Source organism: Anomalospiza imberbis, chromosome 25 (genome assembly GCF_031753505.1).
Source record: "Anomalospiza imberbis isolate Cuckoo-Finch-1a 21T00152 chromosome 25, ASM3175350v1, whole genome shotgun sequence".
Lineage (NCBI taxonomy): Eukaryota > Metazoa > Chordata > Aves > Passeriformes > Viduidae > Anomalospiza > Anomalospiza imberbis.
Window position 1 is genome coordinate 4629682 of NC_089705.1, and position 13177 is coordinate 4642858.

At 47.8% G+C, this 13177-nt stretch overlaps 1 protein-coding gene and 1 long non-coding RNA gene across 5 annotated transcripts in view; one reads left to right on the top strand and one right to left on the bottom strand.

Annotated features, from left to right (window-relative positions):
• The window catches only part of CSMD2 (CUB and Sushi multiple domains 2), a 287236-nt gene that overhangs the window by 129342 nt on the left and 144717 nt on the right, over positions 1-13177 (top strand). The gene's annotated exons all lie outside the window — the stretch shown is intronic.
• Positions 1461-6456, bottom strand: LOC137462345 (uncharacterized). The gene is made up of 2 exons (XR_010993672.1): positions 6053-6456; positions 1461-2987 (listed from the first exon to the last, which is right to left on the bottom strand). It is a non-coding gene; the product is annotated as an uncharacterized lncRNA (long non-coding RNA).

Below are 13177 nucleotides of genomic sequence, written 5' to 3' on the forward strand. Positions count from 1 at the left end.
GCCTGCTCCCTGTAACTCTGTGGGTGCTGGTGTCGTCGCCGTGGGGGCAGAGCAGATCTTGGATGAGTTGGGGGAGTTCCATGGATGGAATTTTGGGTGACATCACTGTGCAGTGGTGACATGAGGGTCCCAAAGCCAAGCAGGACGGGCCAGGCCTGCTCCCTGTAACTCTGTGGGTGCTGGTGTCGTCGCCGTGGGGGCAGAGCAGATCTTGGATGAGTTGGGGGAGTTCCATGGATGGAATTTTGGGTGACATCACTGTGCAGTGGTGACATGAGGGTCCCAAAGCCAAGCAGGACAGGCCAGGCCTGCTCCCTGTAACTCTGTGGGTGCTGGTGTCATCGCCGTGGGGGAAGAGCAGATCTTGGATGAGTTGGGGGAGTTCATGGATGGAATTTTGGGTGACATCACTGTGCAGTGGTGACATGAGGGTCCCAAAGCCGAGCAGGACGGGCCAGGCCTGCTCCCTGTAACTCTGTGGGTGCTGGTGTCGTCGCCGTGGGGGCAGAGCAGAACTTGGATGATTTGGGGGAGTTCCATGGATGGAATTTTGGGATGTGCCGTGGTGACATCACTGGGCCTTTGGGACATGAGGGTCCCAAAACTGAGGCCTGGTGCCTGTAACTGTGTGGGCTGGAGGGGTGTGCTGATGTCATCACCATGGCGGTGGGGTAGGCCTTGGATGAGTTGAGGGAGTTCCATGGATGGAATTTTGGGATATGCCATGGTGACATGTGGTCCCCTGAGCAAATCAGGAGGAGCCAGGCGTGGTCCCTGTAACCCTTTTGGCTGGCGGGATGTGCTGATGTCATAACCACGGTGATGTCACGGCCGTGGTGATGGAGCAGTTTGGTTTGAGTCGGGAGCGCTCCATGGACAGAATTTTGGGATGTGCCCTGGTGACATCCCTGTGCTGTGGTGACACGTGGTCTCCCAAGCCCACCAGAAGGAGCCACATCCTCTTCCTGTAACCCTGCTGGCTGGAGGGATGTGACGATGTCATAGCTGTGATGATGTCACAGGGATGGTGGTGATGTCGTGGTGACATCACATCCCTTCACCCAGGGCCCCCCTGCTCCAGCGCCAGGATTTTGGCTCCATTTCTCACCCAATGTTTTACAAACCCGTAACACCCAAGGAGGGAAGCGGAACCCTCAGATTTTTTGTCATGATAAAATGTGGAGCCGCCGCTCGCCGCTGCGAGGTGGCAGCTGATAATGGGAAAATGGTTTAGTAGCAGCCCTAAAAATAATTGTCTGTGACAGCTGTTCCTTGGTTCCTGTCAGGAGAACCACTGTTATTTAAATCCACAGCCCTTGGACTCCGTGGCTAATTTATTTGGGTGGACTTTTCATTAATTTGAAAGGTTCTGCGGGTTTAAAAGCCTTCATTAATTACGCTTTAGCAGATGGGAATGCAATAACATTCTGCAGGTTTGTCTGGGAAGAAAAGAAATTCCCAGTGGTTTGTTTGGTTGTTTCCAGAAGGTGAAATCAGTTGTTCCCAGGCAGAGGTGAGCTTGGCTGTCCCTGTCAGAATTCTTGTGACTGAGGACAGGACTATGAATAAAACAAATTGAAATTTTGACCACTCATTCCAAGTACAAGGTGATTTATTGAAGTTCCCAGTAGTGTTAAATATTCATATGTAGCTGATTGCATAAGTTCTAAATTATGAAACAGCCCCTGCTCTGTGGATCTTGTCCCTCTGAAAGGTAAAGATGGGGGAGCAGAAGCCTTGGAAGTCAGGAGTCATCCCTGAGTTACACACGGATAACTCTGGAATTGTGTAATTCCAGCACAATTAGGACTTGTGTAATTGCTGGGCTGGTTAATCCTGGCAGAGAGGGGCTGAGGACTTGTCAGGCTCATGGCAAAATCCAGCCTGGACAGAACTGGCTTCCCACTTGCCCTGCTGTGTTTACTCCAGTTGTTTTCCAGTGACCTCAGCCTGGTAAATAAACTCCGTTTGTCCCACCAGCCTCATTCCTTTCATGTCCCTGCTTTCCCTTTGAGTGGAGAGGGTGATTTGCATTCCATTTATCTCTTCCTTCCCTTGTTTCCTTTGCTCTCCAAAGAGAACCTGCCCTGGTGATTATTCTGGGGCAATGAAATAATTTCATTCCAGCAGTCACAGGTCCCTTCAGCAGGTGCTTTATTATCTCAATAATTCAGCCTAAGAGACTTTCCAGCCTCCCCAATTCCCACAGTTCAGGAGCTACAAATAAAACTCTTTTGCTCTTTCCCTGATTTAGTTTATTTAGCCTCTTTTTTTTTTTTTTCCTGTGTTCTTTCCAGATCCTCCCCAGGAATTATATTTAAATGTGGAATTGATGCTGTTCAGCCCAATTGCCTTAAGGGGTGCATTGTGTTAAAATGCACATAAAGGCAGCGCTGTCCCACTTGGGCTGGGTCATTTATAAAATTCACTTTGAATTGAGGCCATTTATCTGAATTCAGCACAGTGTTTGCTCATGTCCCTGGATTACCTACATACTCCATCAAAATAGGTCATTTAGGTCCAGGAAAATCTGGGATAGAAGTGCTGGGATAAACACAGGGCACTGCTGGGGTCGATCCTTTCTCCAACACGGGGTTGGGTTTAACCCACCACCACTTTTATGGGGTTTCTGCACCAGAGAGACCAGAATAAAGCACCTTTATTGCTCCAGTTTCCCCTTTTATTGGAGGATTTTCATGTGGAACAGTGATTGTTACGGTCAAATCATTTGTGGGGAGCAAAGCCCAGGAAAACCAGGCTTTGGACACATTAAGACACTGCAGAGCTTTTCCTGTGGCTGTGGCTGCTCCAGGTATTTGTTTAATCATGGGAAGACTCATAAAGACATCCTGGAATTGGTGATTCAGGGGGATTTTGTCCATTTTCCTGCCTGAACCTGATCAAGGCCTGTAGCTGTGCTGGGACCTTCTCAGTGCCCTGATCTCATCAGGGCAGAGGGTCCAGATGTGTCCTGAGACTGCCCAGAGCTGACCAGGAAGGAGAGATTTTGCCACCAGACCTGGCAAAAACTAAACTTTGCTTGTGGACCTGTTTGGATTTGTAGTGAAAAGCAGAATTTGCAAAGTTAGTATTAAGCAGATAATATTGTATCCAAGGAGGCAAAATGGAAAAAAAAGCCCCAAAATTCAGCCACAAAATGCCATGAAAATGCCACAGACCTTGGCCACTGCCCTATTAGGTAATGAGTGTTGATGAAGGGATGGAATTGGCTCCAGTTTGCCGAGGTGGGTGAAAATTCCATGCCAGGAGGAATAATGTCAAAGGCAAGCCAGGAAAATTAACAGGAGGAGAAGACTCTCCATGAATTGCAATTAAAGTTGAGGTAAAGCTGTTGCCAGAGTGCTTCCAGCAGCGCTCCCAGCCCCTCCTTGTCAGGAGCAATCCCTGGAATACACAGCAGCTCCTCATTGGAAATAACAAGTTTTTACTGTTACTTTTTAAAAAGCTGGAAGTGAAAACAGCCTCTTGACAGAAACCATCAGGACACACAAAAAAAAAAAAACAAAAAACCAAAAACAACAACCAAAAACAAACCTAAGCGGGAAGATGAGAAAAATGTCACTGCTTGTAATGATGTTAATTAGGAGGTAAATGAATGTTGACATTTGAGAGCTGAGCTGAAAGGATCAGACATGTGAAGGTGTGGAGGATCTGTGTGGAGTCTGATGGAGGGAGAAGCTTAAATGTCTGGAAGATTCCCATTCCTGCAGGAGCAGGAGAAGGTTCAGCATTTTCTTTGTTGGTTCTAATAATTAAACAGGGTGAATCCAGCTTTTAAAAGCTTCATGTCTTGGACCCTTCCCTCCGATTTGGGGTAGCAGAAAAAGGTCTCAGCACGGGAATGGGGCCTTAAAAGCCCCAAGGTGAATAGAAAATACTCTGTTTTATAATCTGGTGATACTTGGGTGAATTTTTGCATTTATTACGGGGCCAGGTGCTCTCAGGTGTGTAGAGCTGAGCTCAGAAGCTCTGTTTGAATCCCAGCAGGTCCCTGTGTAGCTCAGGTGGCTCCCTTCAGCCCAGTCTTGCTGCCTCAGCTGGTTTTGTGGTGTGTTTTGTGATTTTTTCCTCCTGCAAAGCAAAGGGGAGTAGAACCATGGAATTGTGCGTGGTTTGGAAGACGTGGAGCACACTGGACACGTCCTTCCCCCTTTTGTTGGTTTTTTTTTTTTTTTTTCTGTTAAGGTAAAATCCTTTCACTCCATTCCTTGAGAATTCCTTGGATCCCCATTGTGCCTGAATTCCAGAGCCTGGGAGACATGACTTTTGGCTTTTGCAGGCTGGAGTGAGGAGCCCTTCCCCTCAGGAATTCATCCCACGCTGCCATCCCTCCTGCACTGCTGAGGATCACCCTGGTGGTTTTTCAAGCAATAACCTTTATTCCCATTTCTTTGATATTTCCCCAGTCTCCTTTTTCATGCTGTGAAGTCAGGGATCAGGGAGATCTCTGTCCTGGGAACTGGGGCTGCTCAGCAGGTGTTCCCCATCTTTAGAGCCTTGTCCTGCCAGGTTCTCCTGGGAATGCTGCCGTGCACCAGGAGAATCTCCCTGGAGGTGCCTTGCCCTTGCCCTGCTCACTCCGTCCTCAAACCCAATTTATTCCCTTTGCAAGCCCTGTGGATTTTATGCTCCCAGCTCCCTCCTTTTCCTCCTTTATTCTCCTGATGGGAAGTGAAAGGGACAGGAGGGGAATGGTGCCTCTCAAAAGCTGACAGACCTTCAGCTGCATGTCATAAACCCCTTCCTTTCTCTACAATTCACACCATGTTGCCTTTCATTCCTCATCCTTTTTAGTGTGAGTAGTTACTCCTGTTTCCCACTTTAATGCAATTATAGCACACTTCTCCTTTCCCATATCCCAGGAAGCTGCTCAGCCATTACATGGCATTAAATGGAGTAATTGCAAGATTAGGTTCCTTCGGCCGGGCCATTAAAAAATGCCATTACAGAGGAACGGCAGGAGAGCGCCTGGAAAATCAAGCTTTGAGGCTGAAAGCTCTGCAGGCATATTTTCATTGTTATTGACCACCCCAGGGCCTCTGGGAGAAGGGAGCCAAGAGCATTTCTGGGGTTTTTGTCCTCTGAGGAAGGAGTGAACGCAGGAGTGGCTTCTTGTGGGTTGGGTGGAATCAGCTGGGATCTAGGTGGTTGTCTTCAGTGAGAATTAAAAATATAAATTGTCAGCCCTGTGAGGGACAGCTGGAGTGCTTGTCCAGCTCTGGGATCCTTGGACAGCAGGGCCAGGAGCTCCTGGAGTGCTGTGGAGCAGGAAGGCCACCTGTGAGTGAGGGCAGGGCACGCTGGAGCTGATAAGGAGCTGATTTGGGAGGAGTGACTTGAAAAGCTGCATGTAAATGTGGGAGTGCTGAGTCCCCAGATGAGATGTGGGAGGGTGAGATAACAAAGGGTCAGGAGGGCTGATCCCAGGAATATTTCAATGGGGATGAATGTGGCAAGCTGTGGTCCATAGCCCTGCACTTGCTGGCATGCCATGCCTTGTGCTGGCTTTGGCTTGGGTGGAGGTTTTTGAAATTTTTTTTTTCATTCTCCATGCCATTTCATCTCTGTCTTCCTTCCAGTGTTCTCTCTTCCCCCTTGATTTTCCCCCTGATTTTGGAGCATCTCTGAGCTTTGTTTTGGCATTTTTTGCCCCTTTCCACTGCACCTCATTTGCTCCCAGACCATTTTCTTGTGGTCACTGCATTTCCCAATTTCCCTTTTTTTTTCCTCAATCACATTTCACTCCATGCTACCTCCTTTCCAGAGTCTTTGGGAGCCTTTCTTTTCTGTTTCGCAAGATTTCGTTTCCTATCCCGAAAGGAAACAAAGTTCTTTTTTGGGAAAGGAAACGAAATCTTGCGATTTCAGTGGGGATGAATGTGGCAATTCACTTCAGTGCAATTCACTGCCTGCTTTTCCTTGATAGGGAGGTGACCTCCCTCTGCTGCCCGCTGAGGTTTGGGGATGATATTTGGGTAATATTTGTCAACAGACCAGACAAAACACCGCCTTGATTTGTGTTCTAACGCACCTGCTGTTTGTAACGGGGATTTTCATAAGAGAGGCAGTGAGGGGAGGGTGTGTAATTTAATCTCCTGGCTGTAAAAATCCATTTCTGCTTGTACTTGTTGATAATGTAACTGTGACACAGCAAATATGAGATGACTCGAGTGCACTTTGATAGAGTTGTCATAATGAAGGGTGATCTGTACCCACAGGTGCAGGATGCTGCTCACAGTTTGATGGACGACTGGAACAACTGGGGTTTTTTTTCCCATTTTTTTTTGAGTGGATTGTCCTTCAAATATTAACAACATTTTTTTATAGCTGCCCTCTCTGCTGTACCTTCACTTGCAGTTGTCTGGGGCTCCATAAAATAACAATTTTTGTTTGAACTAAAGAAAAACTGACTGGAGGAGAAAGACCAGGTTTGGGTGAGGGTGGATTTGTTCCAAGGAATTCCAAGGGCAGAGCAGGATCTCCTGTAAAATGAACATTTTGTGTGGTCATCAGCTGCTTTCAGGAGTACAGATGAAATCCTTGGAGATGTAGATTTTAAAAACAGAACAGAAATTATCCCTTGGAACGAAACCAAACCTGCAAATCCTGGCTGGTTTTGTCTGTCTTGGTACCTGGGGAAATGAGTGCCACGAGGCCCTGTCTGTGAGGGCTGGAAGTGGACAGTGAGGGGTTTGGGATGTGGGAAAATCACAGCCTGGAGAGGCTGGGCTGTGTTCTGGGCAATGCAGGCACTGGGGGAGCTGGGGAAACTCCCACAGCTCAGCTGCAGCTCCTGGGTGATGTCTGGGGGTGATTCCTGGATAAATTAAACCCTGCTGGAATGTGGCACCTGCTCCTTTTTTCCTGTGCTCCCCCCACTGATGGGTGGACATTGTGGGGTCTCCGTGGGAGCTGATTTTGCTGTGATCCAGGGAAATCTGACCTGTTGGCTGAGCAAAAGGAACATTTCCATGAGCTGTGAGGGCTGGTCAGTGCTCAGAGGAGCTGGTGGCCATCAGCTGCTGCTGGCTCTCGTCCCTGAGATGCCACAGGCAGCTCCCAGCCAGGAGAAGGTGCTGCAGGCACTGCAGGAATTTGGAATTCTCAGCTGATCCCGCATTTTCCTGCCCTGGAGGAGATCCTGCTGCTCTTCTGGAGCCACAGCAGCATCCCAGCACCGTGTCTGGGCACTCCATCCAGCCCTCTTCCCCCCACATCCCTGGGAACACTGGTTTCCCACTGGGATTCCACTGAAGAGCCCTGGGGCACTCAGGGCTGTTCAGAGTTAATAATTTTCAGTTCTCATTAAGGATGATGTAATTAATTCAGACATAAGGCAGCGCTGAGGCAGCCTTGACACGTATCCTGCAAAACTCTCAGCCCTTCACAGAATCAGAGAATCCTGGAATGCTTTGGGCTGGGAGAGAACTTAAAATTCTTCTCATTCACCCCCCTGCCATGGGCAGGGACATCTTCTACTATGCCAGGTTGCTCCAAATCCTGCCTGGTCCTTTCCTGGACATCCTGGATTTATCCCATTCTCCCTGTGACCATCCCAACCCCAGGATGCTCCTCCCCAAGGCCCTTTCTGGTGTTCCTGGTGTTCCTAGCCATGCTGGATTTGCTCAATTCCCTCTAGGATCCATCAACCCCAGGATGCTTCTCTCCAAAGCCCTCTCCTGGTGTTCCTGGCTGTGCTAGATTTGTCCCATTCTCCCTGTGACCATCCCAGCCCCAGGATGCTCCTCCCAGGGACCTCTCCTGGTGTTCCTGGCCATGCTGGATTTGCTCAATTCCCCCTAGGATTCATCAGCCCCAGGATGCTCCTCCCCAAGGACTTCTCTTGATGTTCCTGGCTGTGCTGGATTTGTCCCATTCTCCTTAGGATCCATCAGCCCCAGGATGCTCCTCCAGGGATCTCTCCTGGTGTTCCTGGCCGTGCTGGATTTGTCCCCAGCTCCTGGCACTCAGCTCTGAGTCCTGTATTGCTGGTTCTCTAAGACTTTGGGAAGGAGAATGGTTCTGGTTCTCCCAGACAGGGAGCAGCTGTTCCTGGCAGAGGCTGCCCTGGGATTTGTGCCAGTGAAATCTCTGCTCCTCCTGTGGCCAACTCCACCAGCTAAACCCATTGATACCAAGCAGACAGCGTGAAACTGCCTGAATTAACAAATCCCACCCCCTCCTCCCCGCTTTGGGTGGAGCAGAGAGTTCCAGGTGCTTCCCCAGGATCTGTGGGGCATTCTGGAGGTGAAATCACCCCTCAGGTTTATGGGGTTTCCTGGAAACCCCTCAGATTTATGGTTTTTTCTGGACTCCACAGTTTCTCCGATCCATCTTTGTGACCTTGGCTGATTCTCTGCCTCCTTGCCATGTTTTACCAGTGGCAGGTGGAAGTTTTTTGGGATTTGGCAGGCTGTGCCTTGTCTGGGGTGTGACACAGGAGTTGTGCACAGTGTGGAGATTTTAATGAGCATTTTGTAATGGCCAAAGTGCGTCAGGCATCTTTTGTCTAAGGAGGAACCAAACAGCACTGGGAACTTGATAAACCCACCTGGGAACTTGATAAACCCACCTGGGAATTCCTGGCTGCCTGAAGGTGGGAGCACAGGGGCAGGTAGAATTTAAAATGAGTTTTTTTTCCCTTTCCTGGGAATCTCCAAAGGAGATTGCTGTTGGGTGAGTGCTGGAATGTTTGGACAGACTCACTTTGCTGCTGAGAAGGTGCCACTTGATCCTCAGAAAGAACAATTTCTTCACTTGTGGTGAATTCCAGCAATTCTCTCAACAGCAAACACATTGAAAATGGATTTTTCTGAAGAATTCACCCAAAATAATAAGGCCAGGCCTGTTTTATGTTCTCCTGCTGGAGTTATTCAGTAGTTCCCTAAATAAACAGGACGTTGCAAACACCTTTTCACAATGTCTTTTCTTGGCAGGAAGAGCCAAAGCTGGGTTGGAAAGGATGAGTTTGGAAAGGAGAAAAAGGGGAAAAACAAAGTTTTATTTCTCTGATAGTTTCATGAAGTGGAAGTTACTGAAAAGCACCTTTCTTGTCCCTGCTGCTGTTAAATTAAAGCTCCAGCATGAGTTTATCAGGGAATGAAATCTCAGAGCTTCCTGTAGGCTTTAAGCAGGTGGCTCCTTTTTTTTTTTGTTTTCTTGAAGAGTCATTGAGGACAAGGTGGAATTCGGGGCAGAAATGAGAATTTAGCTGAACAATTTGTTGCTTTAGCTGGTGGCTGGCACCTCTCACAGGGCTCCCACATCCTGGCAGAGGAAGGATTTATTGCTTTGCAGGTCTCCCGTGGAATAATGCGCTGTAAAATGACAATGTCAAAGCAAGTTAAGGATCTGCTTCCTTCTGAGAGACTTCCCTGCAATAATCCCGTGTTTTAAACTTGTGGAGACACTGCAGGAATTACCAGGGGGACCATTCAGAGCAAGTGCCTGCTCCTTCAACATCATCATTACCCAGGCTTTGCTCCCTCATAAAAATTCCTCTCGGTGATCCCAGATAATCTCTGTTGCTGCTGTCTTTTATTTTTTAGTGTAAATCAGCAACAACGCTGCCCTTGTGAGGGGAAGGAAGGAGTTCTGAGCACCCTGCTCCAGTGGAAGGTGTCCCATGTCATGTCTGGGGTGGGACTGGATAATTCTTGAGCTCTTCCCAACCAAACCATGCTGGGATTTTGTGGAAAAACTGGATTTTTGTAAGGGCAGGATTGAGGCATGGGTTGGAGGAGGAGGAAGGAGCTGGGATGGAAGAAGCCTTCGTGTCTGATGCTCCCTGGGGTTGAGAGGGGTCAGTGCTGCTGCACTTGGTGACATGAGTAAATTGTGAGGAGCTCCTGAAATGCTCACCTTTAATCCTCCAGTCTCTGCTCTCTGGGTAAATGCAGGACCTGGGGAAAAAAAAAAAAAAAAAAAGAAAAAACAACAAGAAAAACAAACAAAAAAACCCTAAAAAACCCTAAACCCCCCCAAAAAACCCAAAAAAAAACCCAAAAAACAAAGAAAAAAAAAACCCAAAACAAATTAAAAACCAAAAAAAAAAAAAAAAAAAAAACACAAAAAAAAAAAACTAAAAAAGAAAAAGCTAAAAAAACGGGGACAGCAATATTTTCCATGCAGAAACCACAGAGGAATCAGCGTGTGGAGATGACTTTTGCAGAGCAAGGTGTGACCCCAGGCATGTCTAGACTGTGCAGCAGATTGGAGCTGAGAGGAGCCCAGCTCCGCGCTCGGGGCCATCCCAGCTGTGCCACCTTGGCCACGTCCCCTCGGTGCCACCGGGACTTGGGTGCTGGCCCCTGTGTGTGACCACAGATCCCTGCTGGGGAAGATTCCCAGCTTTTCTGGGAGCCGTGCCCAGCTTTTGTTTCGTTCCTGCCCAGTGCTGAGCACCTTGCTGGAGGAGAGCAGGATCAGGAATTAATAAGGTAAACACGTCCCCGTGTGAGACAATCCTTATCTGCAGCTTTTCCTCCTCCCTTCTGCTCCTTTTGAATCTGTTCCAATGTTTGACTTAACGCTGGATTTCCTGCCTTTTGTAGCTCCCTCTCAGAGCTTTCCCAATATTTGATCTCCCTCTCTCTTTTTCTGGAGTTCCAACATCCAGGACATGGAGATTTCAGCTTGGGGAATCTTCAGGGAGGCCTCATTTGCTTGGATGACCTTGGAGAAGAATTGAATGATTTCTTTGTCTCCCACTGGCTCTGCAGCCACCTCGGGGGCTTTAATTATTCCTGGTTTATCCTGGCACTTTTGATGGGAGGGATTCCTGTGCTGTGTGCCAGGATTGTGTGGATGCAATTCCATGGGCACATCCCTGCTCTGTCCACACCTGGCATCGTACCCCTGGCAGTGGCACCTTCGCTGCTGCTGCTGGAATATTTGCCCATCGATTTTCCACTTAAATTATGCCTTTTTGTGAGGGCCTTGTGGTGGAAAAGCTGAATCCTGTCTCTGGAAATGTGGGCTGCCTGGGAAAACTCCTTCTCCCAGGTGCTGGAGACTGAGCAGAGGGGGTGGAAACAATTTTTGTTTAATGTCACATTGTTAGCGTTCAGGAGCACACATAATCATGGAATATGATTCTATGCAGGTGCTTTATTGAGGAGCTCTGGGAATCAGGGGTACAGACCCAAATCTGACTCCCACGTGGCTTTCGAGCTGAACGTGTTTCATATTCTATCGTTATATAACTTACATATTAATTATTAAACTTATATTGTTCTGTTGTATACATTGACCTTATTCAAGCATGAATTTCTCGTGATCTTTTCTCAAGCCCCTGACCACAATCATCGCTTTCAGCAATTCTATCATTTATCATATCCTGGTTACACAGGTGCAGTTCTAGCAAGCACAAGGCCTATACTTTCCCAGGGTATTTTCCCAGGGCCTACTAAGCCTAACTTTCCTTCTGACTCCCGAAATCCCTGTGATTTAAAAACCCTTTTGCTATCAACATTAATGCCTGACAGGATCAGAGCTGCAGGAGGGACAGGCGGGAGGAGAGAACAGGACAGGGCTGAACCCACGCCTGGTGTGACCCTGGTGGGGAATGGATTTGTAAAAAATACTTAAAACCCGACAGAAGGTTCACATCGTGTGTATACACATGTAAACGTTGAGTTTAAAAATATTACAGAACAGGATGGATGTTGTTGAGAGAGAAATTGAATTAGAAACAAGTTTTAAAGGATGGTCTTGTAAAAAAGACTGGATATTTTGGAGAAATAGAATTATAAAAGACGTATTGTATTAGGATTTATGAAGGGTAATTTTAGATTTTTGGTTTGAAGGTATTTGTAGTACGGTGTGGTGAAAGTTGATAGGTTAAGAAATACTTGCAGTGTATTGTAATTAGGAAATAGTCGGGTTTTGATTGTGATAATATGAATTGTAACACTTGTACCATCTTACTTTTTAAATGACACTGAAAATGGAAAAAAAGTTTTTAAAACGCCTCTCAGTTGCCCCATCTCTAGGTCAGAAAAGGGCTTAATCCGACAGTGCTGCCACCAAGCAGGGTCACTTCCAGCGAGTTTGTCACTTCCAGCGAGCCTCTTCCATTATTAATGTGACATCCTGGAGGCAGCCGGGATCAGCTCAGCCCCTCCTGCGTGTCTGGGAGCGCAGCTGAGCTGACCTGATTGTGCTCCGCTCCCCAGAGGGAGCAACTTCTGTGCCCGGCGAGCTGGAAAAGCGCCAGGATGCAGCTCCAAAATTTCCCTTGCAGCTCCTTGGGCTCCCTCTGCAGATTTTAGTGGGCTGAAACATCCCCCCTGCCTGCCTCCCCAGGCTCGTTCGGCAGTAAAACTCCAGCTTTAATGGAATTTAAGTGCATTGTTAGGGTGACAAAGCCGGGAGTGAGGCTGCCCTGCGTGGAGGGCTGGTTGTTATTTATCTGCTGATAAACACAGCCCGGCTCCTTATCAGCGCATCTCCCCCTGCCTGCCCGGGGAAAACAATCTCTGCAGCTCTGATATCCAGGCTTCAGAGGAAATTCTAATAAAGCTGTAGCAGGTTTTTTGGGGGGAGGATTTGCAATGCAGCGTTAGAGAGCCTCAGTTGCATTCTGTTGTGTGGCAGGCACATTCTTCTCTCTCTCAGGATTTTTCATAGAGGAGCACAGAGAGAAGAAAGGGAAAACAATTTCTATTTCTGCTCCTTGTTTTTCCCATGTGGAATGTGTTTGGAGAATTGTTCACCTGGGGTGATGGCTTGGTTGGGTTCTGGTGAGGATTGTTTGAGCTGATGGCCAATCCAACCCACCTGTGGCTGCACTCTCAGAGAGGGGCACGAGTTGTGAGGAGTTAGATATGGGAGTTAGAACAAGCAGGTTTGTAGTTTTAGTATCTCCTTTACATAGTATATTAATGTGTTATAGCACAGTTATAATAAAGAAATCATTCAGCCTCCTGAGCTGGAGTCACACATCAGCATTTCCTCCCACCGGGTTCACCTGCATGTACAAAACTGTTGTGCTGAATTAGGGGTGGCTGGCTCTGAATGGAATAAATAAAATCGTGTTTGTCACCTCGCTGTGGTGTGACGGGAACCAAGCTCTGGTTTCAGGGTGGGAGTGTGTGGGAAGTGCTTTGGTTCTGTCCCTTGGCTTCTTTTCATTGGGGTAATTAGCAGCGAGGGT